General features: G+C 47.2%; 1 pseudogene; it reads right to left on the reverse strand.

The window, feature by feature from the left end:
* LOC115277474 overlaps positions 1-21,095 on the reverse strand; it is a 35,779-nt pseudogene extending 14,684 nt beyond the window's left edge.
* Positions 21,096-24,579: the final 3,484 nt, after the last annotated feature.

Consider the following 24,579-nt stretch of genomic DNA (forward strand, 5'->3'; position numbering starts at 1 on the left):
CAGAAGAGGAAATGCACAGGGGAAATAATCAAACGGATAAATGCTCAAATTCCAGGTCATCAAAGAAATGGGTATACAAGCAATAAGATACTCCCTCCCCCACTAAATTGGCCTCAAAACAGAACAAACCAAACCATACACACACACTCATTTTTAAAAAAATTTTTTAATATTTATTCATTTTTGAGAGAAAGACAGAGCACGAGTGGAGGAGGGGCAGAGAGAGAGAGAGAAGGAGACACAGAATCCAAAGCAGGCTAGTTAGGATTAACTAGCCTGACACAGGGCTCAAACCCATGGACTCTGAGACCATGACCTGAGCCGAAGTCAGACGCTTAACTGGCTGAGCCACCCAGGTGCCCCCACACACATTTTTAAAAATAATCTGATAATAAAGGAAGAAGCTGGGGCCACGTGGGTGGCTCAGTCGGTTAAGCACCGGACTACAGCTCACTTCATGACCACACAGTTTGTGAGTTTGAGCCCCACATCAGGGTCTGTGTTGACAGCTCAGAGCCTAGAGCCTGCTTTGGATTCTGTGTCTCCCTCTCTCTCTGCCCCTTCCCTACTCACGCTCTGTCTGTCTGTCTGTTGGTCTCAAAAATAAATAAACATTAAAAAAAATAATAACAAAGAAAGAAAGAAGCTGGTGAAATGGAGATATGGATACATTGCCAGCAGGACTGGAAATTAATTCAGCTTTTCTAGAAAACTACCTGGCATTGGATCCTTTGATAGTTTACCACTTTGTCCAGTAATAATCCTAACTAGCAGAAAGGGATTTCCAGCTTAAAGTTGTGTGCACATTGTTAATAGGAAAATTGGAAACAATTTTTCCAGAAACCATAGTACTTAATGTGGCTGATGAAGAGTTTATAATGACACAGAAAATAATACCATGGAACAATTTGGCAAAGATGAGACCACATTTTTTTTTTTTGGTTTATTTATTTTTGAGACAGAGAGAGACAGAGCAGGAGCAGGGGAGGGGCAGAGAGAGAAAGGGAGACACAGAATCTGAAACAGGCTCCAGGCTTTGAGCTGCCAGCATAGAACCCGATGCGGGGCTCAAACCCATGAACTGTGAGATCATGACCTGAGCCAAAGTCGGACACTTAGCCAGCTGAGGCACCCAGGCGCCCCGAGACCACATTCTATATGTCATATGCTTCCAGAAATATACAACAAAATCCATTCTATAAAAGGAAGGCCAGGCAAGAAATGTGGTCCCAACTTTTCCCTGTCTCTGAGAAGTGGGAAAAGTCCTATTTTTTAAATGTCACAAGTAACAAGTTACCTCCAAACAGAAGCCTTTATTTAACAACACTTATAGGTATTTCCTTTGGGCCAGGCCTGTTCTAAGGGCTTTGTAAATATTAGTTCAGTGCTGTCCAGCAGATAAATAACGAAAGCCACATAGGTAACTTTATTTATTTTTTTATTTGAGAGAGAGAGGGGTTGGGGGAAGAGACACAGAGAGTGAGGGAGTCTTAAGCAGGGTCCACACCCAGTGTGGAGTCCACGGGACTCAGTCTCACCCACCATGAGATCATGACCTGAGCCAAAGTCAGGAGTGGGACCCTTAACCAACTGAGCCACCCGGGCACCCCAACATAGGTAACTTTAAATTCTCTAGCAGCCATGTTTAAAAAAATCTCATTTTAATAATGCTTTATTTAATACGAGGTATCCAAAGTATTATCATTTTGTCACATATCAGTATTATTCATAAAAGAGATAAATTATCTCATTAAAATTAATAGTGAGATATCTTGGGGTTTTTTTGTGCAAAAAACTCAAGTGTGTATTTAGTATTTCAGCTTACCATGTAGTATTTCATTTCAACTCTGACCAACCACATTTCAAATGCTCATGTGGTGTTTTGGATTGAATTGGGTCCCCTCCCCAAGTCATGTATTGAAGCCCTAATCCTCAGTATCTCAGAACATGGCCTTACCTGGAAACAGGGTCATTGCACATGTAATTAGCTTAGATGAGGTCATACTGAAGAAAGATGGGCCCCTATTTCACTGTTACCGGTGTCCTTAACAAGAGGGGAGATTTGGATACTGACATGCCCATGGGGAGAATACCATGTGAGGGTGAACGCAGAGATTGGGGTGATGCTTCTACAAGCCAAGAAATGCCGAAGATTGTCGGCAAACCTTCAGAAGCCAGGGGAGATGAGGGAGCAGATTCCCCTGCACAGCCCTCAGAAGGAAGGAAACCTGCCGACACTTTGATCTTGGACTTGCAGTCTCCAGAACTGTGAGAGAATAAATGGTGTCGCCAGGACTGTATTAGGACAGTCCTAACCAACTACCGCCAGTGGTTAGTGGTTGCTTACACAGTACAGGTTAGTTCATTTAGTCGTCCTGGCACATTCTGAGATTGGCAGTGTTATTACCTCCCTTAGGGACCAGGAAACTGAAGCTCAAGGAGCCTCCGAAGTCCCAGAGCCAGCGAGCAGCAAAGCCAGGCAGGCTGGTGCAGGTCCAGGCACTCCTCACCCATGCCGTGTCCTGCCTGCCAAGCTTCGTGCTTCCAGGATACCCTCAGGTCTTGTCATGCTAACACAAGGCAGATGTCCTCCCCCTGACCCTGTAGCACTATGTCACCTCCTCAAACGCAGCTACTGGCTGGCTGTGGAGCACTTTCATTCTTTTTTTAAAAAATAATTTTCATATATATATTCATATACATATTATATATGTAAGTTTATTTATTTACTTTGAGAGAAAGAGAGCAAGCATGGGAAGGGAAGAAAGAATCCCAAGCAGGCTCCACATTGACAGCACAGAGCCAGACATGGGGCTGGAACCCATGAACTGTGAGATCATGATCTGAACTGAAATCAAGAGTCAAACACTTAACCCACTGAGCCACTGAGATGCCCTGGAGGACTTTCATTCTAACCATCTGGGTGCCAGTGCTTTGAGGGACAGATCACTCCCCTCTTCCATGGTGTGCCTGTCTACCTCTGCCTTCTCAAGCTCCTTCCCTTGGTCCCCCTGACCCATGGGTTGAGAAGCTGAACCACAATGATGGTATCATCATGGAATGTAACCCAAATCCCACACCTCCTGCCCACTCACTGCACTACCTCTGCCTCCCACCTTCTGGGTGCTCTGGAAACTCCTGGCATCTCTCAGGGGCTGTAAGTGACCTGCTTGCAGTCTTAATTCAAGTCTAAAACCTGCCAACTGAAGGGAGTTCTGTGGGGGTGAACGGCACCTCTGTTGTTGGAGTGGGATCATTCTTTGAAGGAGCCCCTAACTGCTCTGCCCCCACATCATGGCTAAATCAGTTATATCCTGCAGACTTGGTGGCCAGACAAATGCCACTGAATGTCCCTCCAAATATGCAGGATGGGGCCTGGGTGACCCTAGGGGCAGAGTTTGGGGGGGTGTCTACCTGATACAGATGCCCAGGGCAGATGTGGCTTCATGGCTGAGCCTGCCTGGGAAGTGGAGATTGGGCTTTATGGCAGCTGGGGGAAAGTTTTGTTGGCTCCCACCACCAGCCTAGGGTGACCCCAGGAAAAGGTGGGGCCTGGTGTGGCCACACCTCCTCTACTCTCTAACTATAGGAAGGGAAGTAGCCACAAGGGTCTGGGAGGGAGAAGGGTGGACAGTGGGAGCCTGACCAACAACACTAAATACCTGGGACCAGGGAGGAAAAACATGGGTTAAGGGTCTGGGACCACAACTGAATTTCTATCTTTCTTCCCCCACAAAATCAGGAGGTCTCTTGCCCTTCCCAAGCCACAGAACATCAGGTAGGGAGTGTATAGAGCTCTCTCTGTCTCCTTTGTGCTCTCTCCTGCCATAGGGCCTCTGCACATGCCATTCTCTCAACTTGAACACTCTTCCCTTACTTCCTCTTCCTGCATTGCCTCATTAGTGCTGCCTCAACTTCTCTGATCCCCAGTAAAATGTTCAAACAGAACCGTGCTCCTCTATTCCAGATGATTGTTCTCTTTAGACACTGCTTGGTTCTACTATCTGACTCACCCCCTTAACTGTCAGCCCCATGAAGGCATAGACCATATTTGTTGTGTTCACTATTATACCCATATGCTCATTTACAATGTGCAGCACACAAGAGGGTAGTAAGACCCCATGCTAGGATTTGAACCCTTATTTGTCTGTACTCAAGGCCTGGATCTTGAACCACTACCTGTCTTGGCTCACTGAAGATAGAGTGTTTCAGTAAAGGCATAAGCAAGAACACTGCACTAGGGGAGTCCTGGAATGTCCCCCAGAGGAGATGGTCTTTGGGCTGGGCCTCTAAGGTGGGAACAGGAGGAAGACAGTCTAGGTAGAGGTGAAGAAACTCATAGAAGTAAGAGAGGGGAGAGGGGCTATGAGGGCAGGGACTTCAAAAAAGATGGAGGTCAGGTCATGAAGGAACTTCAGGCCATGCTGGGGACTTTGGACCATGCCTTGTCATTGGTGGGGAGACTTTGAAGGTTTCAGAGGGATGCCTGGGTGGCTTTTGATTTTGGCTACACCAAGCTATGTGCTGAGCAAGGAGCCCAAGGTTTTCTCTCTCCCAGGGCACCTGGGTGGCTCAATTGGTTGCGCATCCAACTTTGTTGGCTCTTGTCATGATCTTGCAAGTTGTGAGTTTGAGCCCCACATCAGGCTCACTGCTATCAGTCTGTCAACACAGAGCCCACTTTGGATCATCTGTCCTCCCCTCTCTGTCCCTCCCCCGCTAGCTTTCTCCCCCAAGTAAGTAAATAAATATTTTAAAAAATTCTCTCTCTCCCTCCCTCTGTCCTACTCTCAAGAAAGAAAGAAGGAAAGAAAAAAAGGAAGGAAGGAAGGAAGGAAGGAAGGAAGGAAGGAAGGAAGGAAGAAAGAAAGAAAGAAAGAAAGAAAGAAAGAAAGAAAGAAAGAAAAAGAAAAGGGAGGGAGGGAGGGAGGAAGGAAGGAAGGAAGGAAGGAAGGAAGGAAGGAAGGAAGGAAGGAAGGAAGGAAGGAAAAGAAAGTGATAGCTTTAGAGGCAGAAATTGATGTGATTCCCCCTGTGACAGGAAGGTAACCCTGGGCCCAGGTAAAGAATGACATAGCAGATGTTCAGAGCAGGAAACTGGTCAGGAGGCTATTGCATAAATTCATGGTGGATGTGGGAGAGGAAACAGAGAGAAAACAGTGACCAGGGACAGGTCAGAGTCTCACCTCTGTTCCAAACCAGGGCCTGTTGGCAAACTTGCCTGGGGAATATGAAGGTTGAATGTTACTAAGTGCCTGGTCTGTGGGAGTTATACTCTACCTGTAAATTCCCAATTCATTACAAGTGGTAGTTTTGAGTACTTCAAATATTTTGAACAGCCAAAACAGAAATCCAGTGATTCTCAAAATTGGTACTATAATTCTTAAGCTTGTTCCTGAACATCCCATTTGAACTTAATTTGTTTATTGTTTTTTTCTAAACTTGCTTTCATACCTTCCTATGGCATACCCACAGGGTTACGGCTCCATACTTTGACATCTCTGCTGAGTTTTGATGTTACTCTTTAATCATTTTGTTCGGATTGTAATTTGAATAGGCCCAGGTGAAAATGTAAAATTATCACTAGATACTTCTTGGTGTTATAATTAGGACTTACGGGCCAATGAACTGAATTAGGGGAGCATGGAATTTGGGGTTTTCTTCCAAGGTGATTAAAGCCAGACTGAACTGACTGTCTATAAACTTTACTTGGCACCTCAATCAGACTTAAAGTTCACACCTTTTACACATGGTTTGCTTGTTTGTTTACAGCTTAAAGTGCCCTTCCTTCCCCCAAAATGGCTTTTTATGTTTCTCTGTTATTATGAATCATTGGTCTGATTTGTTTTTTGAATATTCTGCCTCATTGGTTGAACTATTTGGAGGTATCTTCTCCTAGGAGATAAAGGATCAGTTTGGCTCAGGTGGCCCCCTCTTGGGAAGATTTCATGATGTCATTGTGTTATATAGCACTGCCCAACAGAATTTTCCCCAATGATGGACATGTCCTATGTCCAAGCTGTCTAACTTGGTAGTGCCAAAGAGAAACAAAGCCAGACACTAACTAGTTAAGGCAAACAAAATTCTTGGTTTGTTTGTTTGTTTTTTAGAGAGACTGTGAGTGGGGAAGAGGCAGAGACAGAGAGAGAGAAAGAGAGAGAGTGAGAGAGAGAATCTGAAGCAGGCTCCAGGCTCCAAGCTGTCAGCACAGGATCCAATGGCAGGGCTTGAACTCACAAACCGTGAGATTATGACCTGAGCTGAAGTCGGATGCTTAAGTGACTGAACCACCCAGGTGCCCCAAAATTCTTGTATTTTTAGGGAGGCAGTGGTGCTAGCTGGAGTAAGCATCCTCTCTCCCATTCACTCACCCCCAGACTTAGGCTTTTACCCTCTCACAGGAACTGGGAGCAGGGGCAAAAGTCATCTTCTTGAATTTCAAAGAGATGGCTTTCACGTCCTTGACATGATAGTTTTGGGTGGTAGATGATTTACATCTCAAAGGGATAGAGAAAGGAGGAATAATTGCAAGCTTTGTGGGTGGGCATTTTAAGGGGAGTGGGGCAATCTTAGGGACACAGGCACAAGCAGCTAGAAGCCATGCTGAACTTGGTCAAGGAGAAAGTCTTTGTCAGCAGCCACTAACTGCATGTGGCTACTGAGTCCTGGAGATATGGTGAATGAAATGAAGAACTGAATTTTTTAATTTTAGTTATTTAAATTTAAATCATGGCCGATTACCACTGCTCTGGACTGCATAGTCTTAGAACATATTATTGACACATCCCTCTTCTTGGTTATTGCGTGTGGCCCCTTTTTGACCCCCTTCCCACCTATTTATAGAGTCTGGCTTGGGGCGCCTGGGTGGCTCAGTAGGTTGAGTGTCCGACTTTGGCTCAGGTCATGATCTCAAAGTTTGTGAGTTCGAACCCCGCATCGGGCTCTGTGCTGACAGCTAGCTCAGAGCCTGGAGCCTGCTGCAGATTCTGTACCTCCCTCTCTCTCTGACCCTCCCCTGCTCACGTTGTCTCTTTCTGTCTCTCAAAAATAAATTTAAAAAAACATAAAAAAAATTTTTTTTAAAGTCTGACTTTGTAAAGTTGGTCAGCCCTTCTGTTCTTCATGTAGTTCTTTATTTTTCCATGACTGTGTGGCCAACTCATATCTCCCCATGGATTTTATTTCTTTGCAGGTGTATTACTTATATATTTGGGATGAAAGAATTCTCAAATGTTATTATATGTTTTTTGTTTATTATTTTTTTAAGAAAACTCTCTCCCAATGTGGGGCCCAAATTCACAACCCCAAGAACCAAGAGTCGCATGCTCTACCTACTGAGCCAACCAGATGCCAGCACAAATGTTATTTTTAAAAAATTTCTTATTGAGGTAAAATTTGCATACCATAAAATTAACCATTTTAAGGTGTACTATTCAGTGGCATTATTTGTCAAAGTGTTGTGCAACCACTACCTCTTCTTAGTTCTAAAACATTTCATCAACCCCAAAGGAGAACCCCCATTAAATTTTTTTTAATGTTTATTTATTTTTGAGAGAAAGAAAGAGCATGACCAGGGAGAGGCAGAGAGAGGGGGAGACACAGAATCCAAGCAGGCTCCAGGCTCTGAGCTGTCAGCACAGATCCCGATATCGGGCTCGAACTCACGAACCATGAGATTGTGACCTGAACCAAGGTGGGATGCTTAACCAACTGAGCCACCCAGGGGCCCCGAACCCCTGCTTTTCAAGTCTTGTGGGTATCTATCTAGGAGTGGAATTGGGGGGTCATATGACAATTCTATGCTTAAATTTTGAGGAACATACAGACGCCGGGGTGGCTCAGTCGGGTAAGTGGCTAACTTTGGCTCCAGTGATGATCTCGGAGTCCGTGAAGCATTGGGCTCTGTGCTGAACAGCCCAGAGCCTGGCGGCTGCTTCAAATTCTATATCTCCCTCTCTCTCTGCCCCTCCTCCACTCACTCTCTGTCTCTCTCAAAAATAAACAAACATTTAAAAATTTTGTTTTTCATTTTGAGGAAAACAACTTTTTTTTTTCAAGGCAGAAGCACAGACAAAGAGCTCAGGATTCTGGAGTCCCTGCCTGCCCCCAACCCCAGGTGTCCCAGCTGGGAAGTATCAGCACGTGGGCCCCAGGGGGCCTGGCCATCTCCTCTGGACAGGACATGCTCAGTGGGAAGGCACAGAGAGACAGGAAGAAAGGGTCTTTGGAATAGAAAGTTAAGCCCAGTTTTAAGGCAGGGTTGAGGAGGGAGAAAGAGAGACAAAAGGCTGAGGAGCGACCCGTTGGAAGAGGCAGGAGCTGTAGAATGAGCATCAAGGCCTTGGAAGAGCCCTGTGAGCTGAGCCACACCAAAGTCTTCCCAGTCCAAGGACTAGTTTTCTGAAGCCTGAACTCGGGAAGGCGCAGCCCCTAGGCCTGCTCTGGTGGTGCGGCTGGTCTGACATGCACTGCCTGCTGAGTTCAGGCTGCAGGACATGAGGGGCTTCTGCTCACAGAGGCTGCCTTTGGCTGACAGCCTGAAGCCCAGGCCCAGGAGACGGCGGTGTGACAGCCCCTGGGTTGTGGTGCAGAGGAGAAGCCTCTTAGCAGAGCATCCTAGCAATTCATCAGAGCCCTTCACACAGCAGAGGAGGAGGAACTTGGCATCATTCATTCATTCAGTACGCAACGGCTCTGCGCCATACACTGGCCCAGTGCTGGAGACTCTCGGTGGAAACTGTGGGTAGCTCCCGCATGTACTGACGACTCCTCAGCTATGTACAATAGGTTCTTCAGGCCAGGAGCCCACCAAGGTCTTGGCCAAGGGCCATCTGTGCTCCCAGAGTGAGGACCTCCAGGCTTCCTTCCCTCTCTGCCCTTAAGGTACATTAGCAGCTTCTCAAATGGCTGCAGGGTGGTGGGGTCCTGGAGGCCTGGGGTGAGTGGACAATCCCAGGCCTGGCCAGGACAGCAGGGAGGGACGTGCACTGCATAAGGGGGCTGCTGTCAGAGTCACTGCCACATGGCCAAGATTGCACTGACCCTCAGAATGGGGGATATTCTGAGAGCTGGAGATAGTTTGCAGGCCTAACGCCCAGCACCCAGGGCCCAAGTGGGTGGCTGTAGCCTGCGTTACCACTGCATGATGTTTGCTAAACTGGAGTGGATGCGAGATCATTTACTATGGATGACTCTCCCAGGTCTGGAGAGGCACTCACCACCCTGAGCAAAGAGTCCATGAAAAGACGTGTAAGTTCACAAGCTAATGGCAGTGGAAGTCCATGGGCACTGAACCAGCACAGGCTGGACACGGACCACAGAGAACATAAGACACGTGGTCTGGATCTGACCAAGGGGGTCCCTGGCCAAGGGGGGAATGGGGGACAGCTCTCTAATGACCTGAGGAGAGCAGGTGTTCTGAGCTACTGGCCAAATTAAGAGAAGAAAGTCCAGAAACACGGTAAGTGGGAAAGTCAAATTCAGGGGCAGACATAAGGGGGTCACTGAGGCCTACGTGCAAGAGATTAGGGTCAGAGTTGGTCACAACAGGATGCCAGCAGCCAACTCAGGGGAGATGGTGGAAGGCGCCAGACCCAGAGTGCACTGGGAGATCAGAGCTGGGGTAAATGACAGAGGGACCTTTGAGGCAGCCAGGGAGAGCACAGCAGGTGACATGAAGTGCCTGGGCAAGGAACAAGTGCGAATGGGTCTCTAACACTTGTTATCAGCACCGCTTAGCAGTTGCTGTTCCCCACGAACTCGCTCTCTGTTCCTGTGGATCTCATTTCTCCTCATAGCAGCCACTCCAAGGTAGGTACTGTCGACTTCCCCATTTGCCAGTGAGGAAACGGAGCCTCAGAGAGACCTGGTTAAGGTTAGGTAAGTGCCAGAAACAGGACTTCAACTTGTGTCTGCTTATCTCACAGATTATGCCCTATTTTTAAAAGGTGCTTAACATCACTAGTCATTAGTGATGTAAATTAAAATCACAGAAACATAACCACATGCTTATTACAGTAGCTAACACCAGAATAACTGGTAATACCACGGCAGGGATGTGGAGCAAATGGAGCACTCAAACTCTCTGGTGGGAATGCAACAACAGTGCAAAACAGTTGGCCTGTTTCCTACAACATTAAACATACCCCTCCCAACATCTCAGCAGTGATCTCACCCCTGAAAATTTACCCTGGAGCAACAAAAACAGGATCGCACAACAATCTCTCCCCTAACACACATAGCAGCTTCATTAGTCATTGCTCTAAACTCGAAGCAATGCAGCTAGCTTTCAACTGGGGAATGGATAAACACTCTGTGGTGCATCGACACAATGGAATATTACTCAGCCACAAAAAGTAACCAAACATGTGCAACAACACAGATGAATCTCGGGGGCAGTATGCTGAGTGAAGAAAGCCAGATCCAAAAGGCCACCTACTGCAGGATGCCATTAAATGACATTTTGGAAAAGTCAACTGCAGCATTACAGCTGTTGTCAGGGCTGGGGTGGGGGAGGGGGTGGCGACAAAGGTGATGAGGGAAGTAAGGCAAGCTGAGGGCAAAGCACAAGCTGGCAAACACAGCCCCCATCTCCCCTGCCCCACAGGATGTATGTGACGTTCCTCAGGCACTCCAGGTTGCCCTAAAGCTAGGAGGAGGAAAAAACAAATGGTTAACGGATGGAGAGCACAGTCACGCAGGACCTGAGTCTCCATTGGTTTACAAATGTTTTAGTAAATTACAAGAAAAAGGCAATCTTATCAATAGCCTAATCTCCAGAAACCTAGACTTCATTTCCTATTTCCCGGAGCCCCAACATCACCCTCCTCCCCTCCACAGTGTTGTGGGGAACAAAGACGAGGAAAAGGTAGGTAAAATTAAATTTCTTTATAACCTGCTACACGTTGACTTATACTTGAGGCAAATACAGAGTATAACATTTCTCCAGCAACTCCCTACTGTCTTTCTCTTTTTTAAGTTTGTTGGTTTATTTATTTAGAGAGGAAGAGAACAAGTTGGGGAGGGACAGAGAGAAAGGAAGAGAATCCCAAGCAGGCACTGCCAGCATGCAGAGCCCTATGCAGGGCAGAGAGTCTGATGTGAGACTGAAACTCTAGCTGGAGCCCAAGGCAGGGCTCAAACTTGAACCATGAGATCCGGACCTGAACTGACTGAGCCAACCGGGTGCCCCAACTCCCTACTGTGTTAATGTTAATGTCTTACTAGAGGGAAAACCTTACCTGGGCAATAACAAGGCCTCCATTATCTTATGAGTCCTCTTTAGCATATGAAAGTCCTTTTAGAGGCCTCCCTTTTGCCTTTACCTCTCTCAGCTCCATATTTTATAAGCAGTCACTCCTCACAACCCCAGTGAAGCTCTTTCTGCCCAGGGGTCCATCTTGTCCCTGTCCTTTAATAAAAATCACCTATTTGCACCAAAGAGGTCTCAAGAATTCCTTCTTGGCCAACAACTCCAGACCTACACCCCTCCAAAACCTCATCAAAGGGAGAGCAGAAGGGAATTTTGGAGGTGATGGAGCTGCTATGTGTCCTGACTGTGGCAGAGGTTATGGGACTGTATGCAGTTGTCAAAGCTCCCAGACCGTATGATAAAAAGAGAATCTCACAGGTATAAATTACTCACTAAGCACATGCCCTCACTCTGACTCAGCACTGCCTGCTGGAGAGAAAATTCGTACAGTGGGAGAAAGTCAGGTTTTCTAGGTGAGGGAACAACATGAAAAAAGACAGAGATTTGGGGCAGGGGAGGGTGAGCCTGGAGTGGAAACTGTGGGTGGGGGACAGTGGGAGAGGTGACGGGTGGGGACAGCTGTGGACATGTCCATTATCTGGTCAATGGCTCTAGCCTTCAGACCATGTTTCAAGAAGACTGTAGCAAGGGCAGATGCTAGAAGCAGATGGGGTGAGTGATGAGTGAGATGTGGCAGATCATGGGCCCAAGGCAGGGAAACCCCTCTATCCTTGCCTTGACTCCCCAGGGTCCTCCCCTCACCCACTGGGCTGCAACCCACATGGCACTTCTCCAGCTAACCTCCCTCAACCACCTCCCCTCCCTGCCAGCCCTAGCTCCTTGCTGCCATCGTGCAAGATAACATGGTAGAATCATGGAGGATGGTAGGAACCAGACAATGGATTTGGGAATCAGTTGAGCAAACTTGCTATCAAAATTCTGGGACAAATTTTTGGGTCGGGATGGATTATGGTGAGCTCTTAAAACTGAAGGCAATGAGCCCTAGAACCTAAGTGGGGTGACTAAGAAAGAACTGTTGAATGCCCAGGTTTCCATATTTGCACAGTTCCAGCCAAGTGGCCAATGAAGGACGTAGTTTGGCTGGCTACCATAGTGACAGCAAGCTGGGACAATGTGTGTGAGTAGTGGAATGCCTATGCAGCATTTCTGTTGAGATCTAACCTAGTGGGGCTGTGGGGCCTGACATCAGCTCCGTCAGAGGCCGAGTCTAAAATCTTAATGAAGGGGCACCTGGGTGGCTCAATCAGTTAGTTAAGCATCCAAATTTGGCTCTGGTCATGATCTCGCAGTTGGTGAGTCTGAGCCCTCTGTCATGCTGTGCGCTGCTTGGGATTCTCTATCTCCCTCTCTCTGCCCCTCCCCTATTGTGCTCTTGTGCTGTCTCAAAATAAATAAGTAAACTTAAAATAAAATAAAATCAATCTTAATGGAGAGTTTAGCTGGAGAACCAGACAGTAAACACATTCTCAGATGCCCTAACACTGGAATGGAAAGTTTATGTGTGGAAGACACAATTAAGAGTCAAAATTTCTTTCTAGATGGGGAAAGCTCTAAGGTTGAATTTCTTTTTTTAAATATTTATATATTTTGGGCAGGGTGCCAGTGGGGGAAGGGCAAAGAGAGAGAGACAGAGGGTCTGAAGCGGCCTCTACACTGACAGGTTGACAGCAGTGAGCCCTATGTGGGGCCTGAACTCAGGAACCATGAGATCATGACCTGAAAAGTCCGACGCTCAACCGACTGAGTCACTCAGGTGCCCCTGAGGTTGAATTCCAATTCAGAGTGGTGATTGCTGTATTGCCTCGTCGTTTGTATTAACTGTATTAACTTTGTCTTCTATTTTCTATATTCTGATGCTCTGACATCTGGGGCCTTGTTGACCCTGGAGGAACAGCCTCTCCCAGGGGTAGCCAGTTCCTAGAGATAGCAAACAACTCACTCAGGATTGCACTTTTCAAATGCCAACCAACAAATACAGAGCCCACACTCCAGTCACCTCCAGTGCTGGCTCTAGCACTTAGGGCCACACAATTCCCCTGCCCTGATCATCCCAGTACCACATAGCCTGGGGCAGCCCCTATGGCCCAGAGCGACGTTATGCAAACTAGCTAATCCTAAACCTGATTACCCTGCTTCACTCATTCCTTCCAGGGAAAACCATAACAAAAACTCCTGCCCAGTTCCCCTCTCCTTCCACCTCATGATAACCCTGACCTCCCATTTCTCCAGTTCTCTATGTGCTCTCTGTGGCTTGGCATCTCCATCTCCTCCTCTTGGGAACTGTGAGTAATAAATGATCTTTTCAATGGCAATTGTTACCAGATCTGTTGGTCTTACTATACCTCAAGTTTTAGAAGAGTAACTCATGACTTGGTATTGGTTCATAGAAAAGAGCCTAGAGTTTTCACTGAGCTGGAGGTCAGAGGATCTATCCAGGAGGATAGAGTGTTTTGGTTGCTTCACTGTGGCTGTCTGGCCACCACTGGGACACGGTCCCAGCAGCTCCTAAGACACAGACCCACTGTGACAGATAGGCTGGGAGCAGCTGTTGTGGGATTCCCATCCCTGGGGAGGTTGGAGGAGATCTGGCCAGGGAGGGCTGTGAATGCATTGTGGACCCAGAGATCAAAGGGGAGGCTGGGGGAGCCACAAGGCTTGCCCAAAATCTCTCCATCTTCTCCTCAGACATTTGGTCAGTGAGCAGTACCTCCACATTTGTTGGAATGAACTAGGCTGTAAGTGTTATCAAACCTCAGCTGCATTGAGGGATAGACATTCAGATAGGGTGCCCACCCAGGACCTCATCCTCCATGGTGTAAATCCTTGTGCCAGGACCCAGACCAGGGAGCCATTGTTGTACCTGAGAGCCTGAAGCCAGCTATACACTGTGTCTGCCGGAGCCAGGGGCCCCCACCTGACAAAGTCTGGAAACACATTGAGGAGCCTGCCTTCCGTCCCCTAGCTCCTAGAGAGTTCCTAGAGGAGCTGTTTGCTGCCAATACTGACTGAAGCCAGTCTTGAGGCAGGTGAGGCTCCCGTCCTCAGGTACCAAGTGGGCATGGTAGTGCCAGAGGGTAATACCTCCACCATCTCCCCTGCCTGCTGCTGCTCACCCATCTTCGTCTTCAGGAAAACTCTAAAGCCAATGTCCACCCCATCTAATGTGACTGCCATCTGCAAGAAACAGAGTTCCACTAATGACCACCTGCTTGGGCTCCGGACTCCTCCCAGCTGTGAAGTGGCTGCCATCCCTACCTGAGCACACAGCCCAGAAACAGGATTTCATTCTCTACCTGCATGAAGGAGCATCGGGCCACAAGCCCCCTGTGCCCATACTGCATCCTCACCTGGTCCTGTAGGGAGTAGCTCTTGGGCACCTCACCCCCATAGTTGATCTGTGGGTGAGGGCTGGTGAGTGAGCATGAGACCACAGCCATCCCTCCCCATTCTTTGGACACCTTGGTCAGGGTCAGACCCTTGGGGTTGCCATCAGGTCAGTCATGATCCCCCCCAAACTCCACGGGCAGCTGGTCAGGGCTGATGAACTTCGGCAGCTCCTGCTTCTAGTTGTCTGTGGGATGAGGAGAGGGGAACCTGTGGGATCTCAGGAAGGCTTGAAAGAGACAAGAGAGGCCAAGCCGAGGGCATACCATTTTCTCTCCCTGGCATGCTTCTGGTGCCTCTAGGGGAAGAAGCCAAGAGACTGTAGTCTAGGCTAGGGGATTAGCATATGCACCTGTGTTGACTAGTTCCTGCCCCCCAGGGATGCCCCTCTAGACCCAGCACGCTGCCCTCATCTGTCCAGGTGTTGGTCCCTTGGTCATCTTAGTAGGGACTCAGACTAACACCTCATGGAACCCAAAGCTGAGGAGAGGCTATCTCTGACCTGGGCTTCCTTTCCCTTAGAGCCTGAACTTCCAGTCAGCCTCTCCCCTCAGCATCTACAGCTCTAGCACCCACAGAACTGGGGGCACGCTTGTGTCAGTTCTTCCTCAAGCTGCTCTGAGATAGCCAATGGAGGTCCACAAACAAAGGAATGTTTTTGCAGGAACAAAGTAGAAGAAAGCAGAGGTAGGGTCACCTGGGTGGCACAGTTGGTTAAGCATCTGACTCTTGATTGTGGCTCCTGTCACCATCTCATGGTTCATGAGTTCAAACCCCACATTGGGCTTCTTGCTGACAGTTTGGAGTCTGCTTGGGATTCTCTCTCTCTCTCTCTCTCTCTCTCTCTGCCCCTCCTCTGTGCTCATGTGCTCTCTCTCTCTCTCTCTCTCTCTCTCTCAAAATAAACAACAACAACAAAAAAAAAAGCAGAAGAAAACATCTAATGTATCCTACCATAGGTATGAACTACTGAAACATAAAAGTAATAGAGAAATCAAAGGAAAAGCCCTCTGAGTGTAACAACATAACACAAAGTCAAAAGTCAAAGATAGCAGGAAAACTACAAACTGGGGGAAATGCCACACATATGACAGAAAAGGTCAGTGCACTTAATATGTAAAGAGCAGTTATAAATCAATAACAAAAATACTTTCCTGGAAAATAGGCAAGAGATACCAGGAGGCAATAAACAAAAACAAAAAAATTAAAATATCAATTAGCATAAAGAAAAATTCTTATCTCATCAGTGATAAAAGAAACCCTTAGATTCAGACCAATAATGTCATCACACATCATGTAGCCTCTGGGAAACTGGTGTATACACATGAGAGGATGAGAGTGAAAAAGGCAAATAACATCGAGGTGTCATTATGAAAATAGTTTAGTCCTTGAAGGCCCCTGAAAGGGTCTTGGGAACCCTTCAGGGTTCCAGGACCACACTTTGAGAACTACTGGGTCAGCCTGTGAATGACTCAAAATACATAAGGAGAAGAGTACCTGGATAGCTCAGAGGGTTAAGGGCCTGACTCTTGATTTTGGATCAGGTCATAATCTCATGGTTCACATGATCCAGACCCGCACTGAATTCTGGGTTGACAGTAGTGCAGAGCTTGCTTGGGATCCTCTGTCTCCCTCTCTCTCTGCCCCTCTCCTACTTGTACATGCACACATTCTCTCTCCCTCTCAAAATAAATAAATAAACTTAAAAAAAATACATAAGGAGGATAACCCCAAAGGTCACATCTCCACACTGTCACCAACCTGTGACTTTGAGCCATTTCCTTCTCTGTTAGAGTGCAGTATCCTTACCTCTCAATTAAGGCAGCCCATGACCCAGTGGCCCCACCTCTGAAAATCCACCTGGGAAAAACACTCATGCATTTGTGTAAGGGAAATGTGTAGGTTTTCCACACTGAAGAGTCTGTAATCATGAAAAATTGGAAACAACCTGAATGTCCACCCCTAGTGGGCTGATTATGTAAATGCTGGCTCCTCTACCCTGTGAAATACTATACAACCATTAAAAAGGACAAGGTGGAGCGCCTGGGTGGCTTGGTTGGTTAAGCATCCAACTTCAGCTCAGGTCATGATCTCACAGTTCATGAGTTCCAGCCCGGCGTTGGGCTCTGTGCTGACAGCTAGCTCAGAGCCTGGAGCCTGCCTCAGATTCTGTGTCTCCCTCTCTCTCTGACCCTCCCCTGCTTGTGCTGTCTCTCCCTGTCTCTCAAAAATAAATAAAAAACATTTAAAAAATTTAAAAAAAGGACAAGGTGTATTAAAACATTCTCAAATGGACAAATCTGCAAGCCAGACATATTGTCTAATGAAAAGAGCAAGTTGCAGAATAATTCTTATAATATATTAAATCATGTGTTCTAGGTATTTCTATTTTATTATTGTTTAGATTCTATATATATTCTTTAAATTTTTTAAAATTTTATTTATTTATTTATTCTTTTTTTAGAAAGAGAGATACAGTGTGAGCGGGGAGGGGCAGAGAGAGAGGGAAACACAGTTTATAGGTGGGCTCCAGTTCCAAGCTGTCAGCACAGAGCCCAGCATGGGGCTTGAACTCATGAACCACGAGATCATGACCTGAGCTGAAATCTGACACTTAACCAATGAAGCCACCCAAGGGCCCCTATTCTATATATATTCTATATAATATTTTATATATATATTCATATTTCTGTGTATGCATGGAAATGTATTGAAAAAAGTGTGCAGGATACACAGAAACTGGTGACAACAGTTACTTTTGGGGGCTCAGAATGCTTCAATGTTACAGTAAGGTTTGGATTTTTTACAATAAGGTACAAAGACCTTGGAGCTGATGTTCAGATATCCCTTGTATAATTAAGTTTTTAAAAAAATAATGTAACAATAGAGCACTTCACCACTGCCAGCCACTCTTCAGTCCTCAGATTTATAATTCAAGCGGCTCATGGAGCAGATGAGCCAGCACTGTCCAACTGAGAAAGTCAGACTGCAGGAAAGGAGCATTTAAATCAATCACATAGAGTCAGTCCCCTGGAACTTTCTGCAGCCTTACAACTACACTAGATAAGAAAAATTTTTTTTAAGATTTAAAAAAAAATTGGGGGGTGTGCCCGAGTCCTCAGTCAGTTAAGCGTCTAACTTTGGCTCAGTTCATGATCTCACAGTTCATGAGTTCGAGCCCCAAGTCAGGCTCTGTGCTGACTGTTCAGAGCCTGGAGCCTGCTTTGGATTCCTCCTTTCTCTGCCCCTCCCCCACTTGTGTGCATGCGGGCGCTCTCTCTCTCTCTCTCTCTCTCTCTCAATATTTTTTAAATAAATTTTTTTTGAGATTTAAATTTTTAGAGAGAGGAGGAGGGAAGGGTGCAGAGCGAGAGAGAATCCCAAGCAGGCTCCACGCTGGCAGGCACAGAGCCCGATGCAGGACTCGATTTCACAAACCCTGAGATCATGACCTGAGCTGAAATCAAGAGTTAGATGTTTACTGAGTGAACCATGCAGGTGCCCTGGGAAGAAGAAATTTTTTATTGACTTGGAGACAGGTTCCTGAAATTATCAGTGAACAAAACAGTATATAATGCAGGAGCTCGACTGAGTGAAAAAATAATTATATGTAAACTTATCTCATGGTGATGGTGGGATCACAGGTTATTTCTATAACTCTCATGGTGCTTCTCCTTATCTACACTTTGCAGATTTTCCATGATAGGCATGCCCTGATCTTATAATCAGAAAAACAGTGGAGGTTAGAAACAAATGGAAATCAGGTCCTACTTAGCAGTCACTGTAGGCTGGCAACCCAGACCTTTGCCCCAGGGCCCACCCCGGCTGCTGGCGCCATTCCCTGGCTCTCTCATAGACTCACTGTTTCTCTGGACTCCCACTCCCACTTCCACAGCACTTCCGCTAAGGGTCCCTGGCTGATGAGAACCGAGTGGTTTCACTTGATCTCCAGGGCCCCAGCATTGATCTCTGCACTGACCTCACATGGGCCTGGTGGGCAGAAGAGAGAGTCTAGTTTCTCATGAACAGACGAGGAAACTGAGGCCCAATTGTAGGGTGTCACCTGTCCTGGGTTCCACCCAGCTGGTAAGAGGCATAGACAGGATTAGACTGGGTCTTTAGGACTCCAGGCAGGATTCGTTTCTGATTTGGTTGTGGTCTGAGGGGCATTGTGGGTAGAGGGAACTATCTGAGCAAAGGTTTTGTGTTGAGAAAGTATCATAACTGGTATAAACTATACTATCAGAGGCAAGTTGCCTTCACAGATTTACAAAAGCTGTTCATCACATGTTAAGTATTCTACGTGCTCTGTCCATTCAGGGATGTGATTCCTGTGTACTCAGCAATAGTTGGGGTATGTGTCATCATCAACATGGCTTACATTGGTTTCCTCACCGTGGCCAAAAGTGATTCCAGCCCTACCTTATGGAGAAGAAGTCTGAGTGTGGGAACTTCCACCACATTCTCAGGGCCATGGACAAGGGGTTTCCTGTCTGTGCATTCAGATTCCTGGGATTCCAATGTTTATCTCAAGAGCAAACCTCTGCCCTATCCTTCCCCCAAACTCTTTCTCTGGGAGGATGTTAAACAACTGGCCTCTAACATCAGACTGACCTGGCTTTGCCACTTGCTGGCTGAGTGACTTTAGTCAGGTGGTTTAACCTCTCTGAACCAGTTACCTCCAATGCAAAATGGGGCTGATAATAGTACCTCCCTCACTGGGTTGTTGTGCAAAAACAAAAACAAAACAAAACAACAAAACACAATAATAAACAAAAATCATCTTACTCAGTGCCTGGCACAGAATAAATTCGCAAAAGATAGCAGTAATTATTATTACTCCTTGCAGTAGCCACCTTCAAAATGGTCCCCAATGATCCACACCTCCCGGTTTTCATGGCCTTGTTTAGCCCCCTCTGACACTAAGCAGGGCTGATCTGTGTAACCAAGAGGATATGGCAGAAATGATGGGGTTTGACCCTTTGGACAACTGCAGTTCCGGCTGACATCTCAACGGTGACTTCAGGGGACACCCTGAGCCAGAAGAAGCCAGCTCCGAAATTCCTGGCCACAGACACTGGGAGATAAGAAATGTTTATGGTTGTTTTAAATAAATGGCTATGTTTTGGAGTAATTTGTTGTAACAGATATAGATACCCCAATAGATATCCAATACACTCTTCTTTTTACCCTTGATCTCATCCCACTCCACCCTCAATCCTCACTTTGAGCCAGAGTAGGAGGAAGTAGTCAGCAGGGCTGGGCAGGACAGATAGCTCATCCTGGATATTGTCCCAGGAGGGACAGAGTGGGCAAAGGTCCCTTGAGGCCTACAGATCTCACCTGCCCTCAGGAGAGGACCCATTCGGGCTGGAGGAGCCAAGGCTTGGATCAAGTCAGGCAGTTAGCTGTCTCCCTCTGGGAAATGGGATGGTAATGAGCCAGTTGCCCAAAGCTTCAGAAAGGATTAAATGTGGATTAAATGCAGTTTGGGGTTATATGCCTGACTCTTCTCTCAGGCCTATAGGGGCGGGGAGGGACCCTCTTTAGACCCCTGGTCTCCATATTCAGAGCAGGTTCTGGTGGGAGGGTAAGCTACATGGAATCTGAGGCTCAGAGAGGTCATGCAATTTGCCTGGCATCACACAGCCAGCAAAGGACAGAGTTGAGAGGCAAATCCCGCATCTGGCCCAGAGCCCATCGTCCAGGCCTGAGTGAAGGGTAGTTCGACGTAGCCTGGCAGAGGATCTTTCATAGGCAGGCCCAAGAGTTGTTTGCTGACTGTGGGCCAAATCCAAACTTCAATAGTGATGAATCTGTCAGAGGAAAGAGCACTGGACAAGGAGTCAGCAGCTCCAGTGTGACCTTGATTGGGTCGTTTCCTCTCTCTCTGGGTCTCAGTTTCCTCAGCCTCCAGAAGAGGGTTCAAAGGACTTTCTCTGGGTCCCTCACCCCAAACAAGGTGTTAACCTTTATCTTCAAGGACACCAAGGATTGTTTGGCTCTGGACTAAGCACCAAATTAACCCTGACATGATACTAATATTATACCCATTCCCCAGGTGAGGAAACTGAGGCTTAAACTAGTGACTTGATTTGCTCAGCTGAGATCTGGACTCTATTCTTGACCCCAGCTGTCTTGTAATAGAATTTATTCCTGGCCTGGAAGGGATATGTCCTCTTTCTGACGGAACACTTTGAGGGCAGGACTCGTGACCTCCACTGCCCAGTCACTCCCTCTGTGTTCATGAAACTGTGAATCTTTCTGGAGCCCATGCTCGCCATTAGCAACAAGGGAAGGACCCTAAGGATTCTATGAGATACTCCTCACAGTCTAGAGAGGAAAACTCATGCCTGCTCCTGCTTCCTAGTCATAGCTGAGGTCACGACCTGCCAAGCCAGCCTCCCCTCATGGGGCCAGCAGCCCTTACCTGTTCCATCCAATATGAGCCACTTGATGCGGCTGGTCCGAACTGAAATCTGGCTCAAAACACAAAATACACACAGGATTCCAATGACTTGGTACTCCACCCCCTAAGAAAAATCTCAGTAGTATTTTTTATATTGATTACATATTGAAATGATAATAATTTGACTGTATCATGTTAAATAGAATCTATCATTAAATTTATGTCACTTGTTTCCTTTTACTTTTTTGAACGTGGCTACTAGAAAATTGGAAATGACACATGTGGCTTGCGTTTGTGATTTGTGTTCTATTTCTATTGGATAGCGCTGGTGTGACCTCTGGCCACCAAGACTCTCAGAGTTGGGAAGAACCCCAGAGCTGCAGAGCTCAGAGTGACTTCAGGGGCCTTGGGTGCTGCCTTTTCTGAGACAGAGGGAGGAACTGAGGCCTGTGTAGGGCTCTCTCCCGACTTACCTGGCCTAGGGTCTTCTCCTGTAATCCAGTCACCCACTTGTCCACTCATGCTGCCCACAGTGGCCAGGATGGCATCTCACTCTCTGGTCTGGGGTTCAGGTCCTGCTCTGAGGCCTCCTCCAGGCCTCCTGTCTTTTCCCCAGTGGCAGCCCTGCCGTGCCTACCCATTCCCAGAAAGCCAGCCCCTTCCTGCTGGGCCTCTATTCTTGACCTCAAGGTTACTTGTAGGGCCCGTTCTTTGCTAGTTGCCTGAGGCCCTGACCCCTAGATTTGCTGCCCTGGGTTCAAAAAGTCATTTGTAAAATGAGGACAGTGATACTTTCCCCACTGTGTTAGTGTGGGCGTGTTGGAAGTGACACCATCTGTTGTCACACACATACACAGGGGCTGCCATCCACCTGCCTCAGGTCCCCACCCTCTACTCCTATGGTCCCATCAGATGCCTCCTTGAGCCAGGTTGGCCTCTGCTCCCCCCTCAGCAAGGGCCTGGAACCCACTGTCATTGTGTGTCAAATTGTCCCAGGCTCCCTCTACCACCCGATGTGTCAGGAGCAACCGCCCATGATTCATGCAGCTGTTAGGGCACCTGGCTTCAGAGGTGAGGAGAGACTTCCCAGCGCCAGACCCAGCAGGTGGCTGTATAACCTGACCTTTGGGTGAGGGGTGATAGGGACACTCCTGGCTATAGTCTGCCTCCACACCCCACAGACAAGCAGAAAGCCAGAACCCAAGACAAAGACACAGGAGATTGTTACTGGCAAGACCCCTTGAACTCCCTGAACTTGGGAAATTCCTAGAAGCTTCTGCCTCACTCTCAGTTTTATCTTTTGGAAGCTAACTGACAAATTTCTGGAACAGGAAAAGAAACATTTGAGGACCATGCCTAAGCAGGTGAATAAGTGAGCGACAGCTTCACTATAATGTTAAAATCTCTTTCTGAATATTCATCCCAAACCCTAGTAAAAAGAGCCTACTTACTCCTGTTCAGGGAGTCACCGCTTTGGAAATTATTCCCTGTGATCTTCTTATTTACTGCAAATAAAGATAACTTTGAGAAGCAAGGCCACCTGGAATAGTTTCTTCCTGTAGCTCACCAAGGAGTGAACCTACTTTGATCAGGTAACAAGCTCATGCTGTGTGCAGGGGGCTTTGCACACAGTAGGTACTTGTCTTAGTCTTGTTGGCCCAAAGGCAGACCCTGAGACAAGGGCCCCAGTGCAGGGAGTTTATTTTAGACTAAGTGGTCCTGGAAAACCAAGTAGGACAGTGGGGAAGTGAGACCAAAGATGGGAGGCAGGTGTAAAGGGAGGCTAACCAAAGAAATGAGGCAGACGTCAGTCCCCTTGGGGACTAATGTGAGCAAGGGGCAGAGAGACAGGGAGAGAGAGTGAAGAGATTGGAGCAGAGCCCACCTGAAGCAGGGCTTGAACTCACAAAACTGTGAGATCATGACCTGAGCCACAGTCAGACAACCAACTGAGCCATCCAGGCACTCCCTGCCCTCCCTTTCCTGCGTCTTCTCTTCTACCTCCCTCCTTTCCTTCTTTCCTCTCTTCCTTCCTTCCTTCTTTCCTTTCTCCCTATGTCCTTTCTTTCTTTCCTCTTTCAACATTTACTGAAAACCAATTGTGTGCCAGGCAGTGGAGCACAGCGCTAGAGGCTGACGGTGATAAGACAAACGAAGATCCTGTGGCTTCTCCCCAAGGGTAAGGGGGACCACGGACGGCTTAGAGCAGAGGATGGCCTCTGGCTGCAGGTGAGGGGTGGGTCACAGGGGCAAGCCTGGGGGAGGGAGCCCGGGAGGGAGTCCAGGTGACCGATGGAGGCCTGACCCAGAACAGGGCCCCGGGCACAGACAGTGTGTTTGTGTCCCAAGGCTGCTGTAACAAAGTACCACAAACTGATGGCTTAAAACAACAGAAATTTATTCTTGCACACTTCTGCAGGCTGGAAGTCCGAAATCAAGGTGTCAGCAGGGCCTTGTTCCCTCTGAGACTCTGGGTAGAATCCTTCATTGCCTCTTCTTAGCTTCTGGAGGTCACCATCAGCCCTTGGCTTATAATTGCATCATGCCAATCTCTGCCTGTCTTCACATGGCATTGTCACTCTGTGTCTGTATCTTCACACGACATTGCCACTTCTTGTAAGGACACCGGCCATGGCCATATTGGGTTAGCCCCCACCCTAATGACTTCATCTTAACTTGATTACATGTACAAAGACCTTATTTCCAAATAAGATCAGTCACAGGTAACTGGGGGGTTAGGACTTCAACATATCTTTTTAGGGGATACAATTCATCCCATAGCAGAGAGGAACAGGTAGTTCCACTGAATTTCTCCCAGGGGACAGCCATAACCCTCGCCCTGGCTTTCTCTGGTAGGTCCAGCCCTAACCATGGGTGCCCCCAACCCCCACTGGCTGGGAATGTCTTGACTGGCTAAGACCAAATTTGGCACCATGGCACCCTCTGCTGCCAGGTTTGGCAAGAGCAGGCTGTCTCCTGCAAGTTCCAAGCTGGCGAGCCCCTCAGAGACCTCATACATTTTCAACCATGGAAAAAAACCTCGGTCCTGAGGCTGAGGTGGCCAGCTGGAATGGCACTGAAGGTCTAGAGGCTGCAAGCACTGGCCTTGGTGTCTGATTGACCTGGGTTTGCATCCTGCCTCTGTGGCCGCCTGGCTGGGGGCCCCTGGGGCTTGTTACTCAGCTTCTCTGTGTCTTGGCTGCCTCCTCAAGAGAATAAATTGTCCATGTTTCCGTTTAGCGCAAAGTGCTCACTCAGTACCAGGCAACTACTTATTGTTAAAATATTAATTATGTTAATAAATGAGTTAATAACTATAATGTTTTTAAAACAAACCAGGCAGATAGTAAATGCTAATTGGGCAATTTATATTCTTGGCATCTACTATTTGCCAGATTTATTCTCCTTGGATCCCTAAGGGCTTAGAAGTGCCAATATTAATAATAAATAATTTCATTACATATAATATTATTATTGGCATTTTTAGGCCCTTAAGGGTCCAAAGAGATAAAAT

This window comes from Suricata suricatta, chromosome 14, assembly GCF_006229205.1.
Source record: "Suricata suricatta isolate VVHF042 chromosome 14, meerkat_22Aug2017_6uvM2_HiC, whole genome shotgun sequence".
NCBI lineage: Eukaryota > Metazoa > Chordata > Mammalia > Carnivora > Herpestidae > Suricata > Suricata suricatta.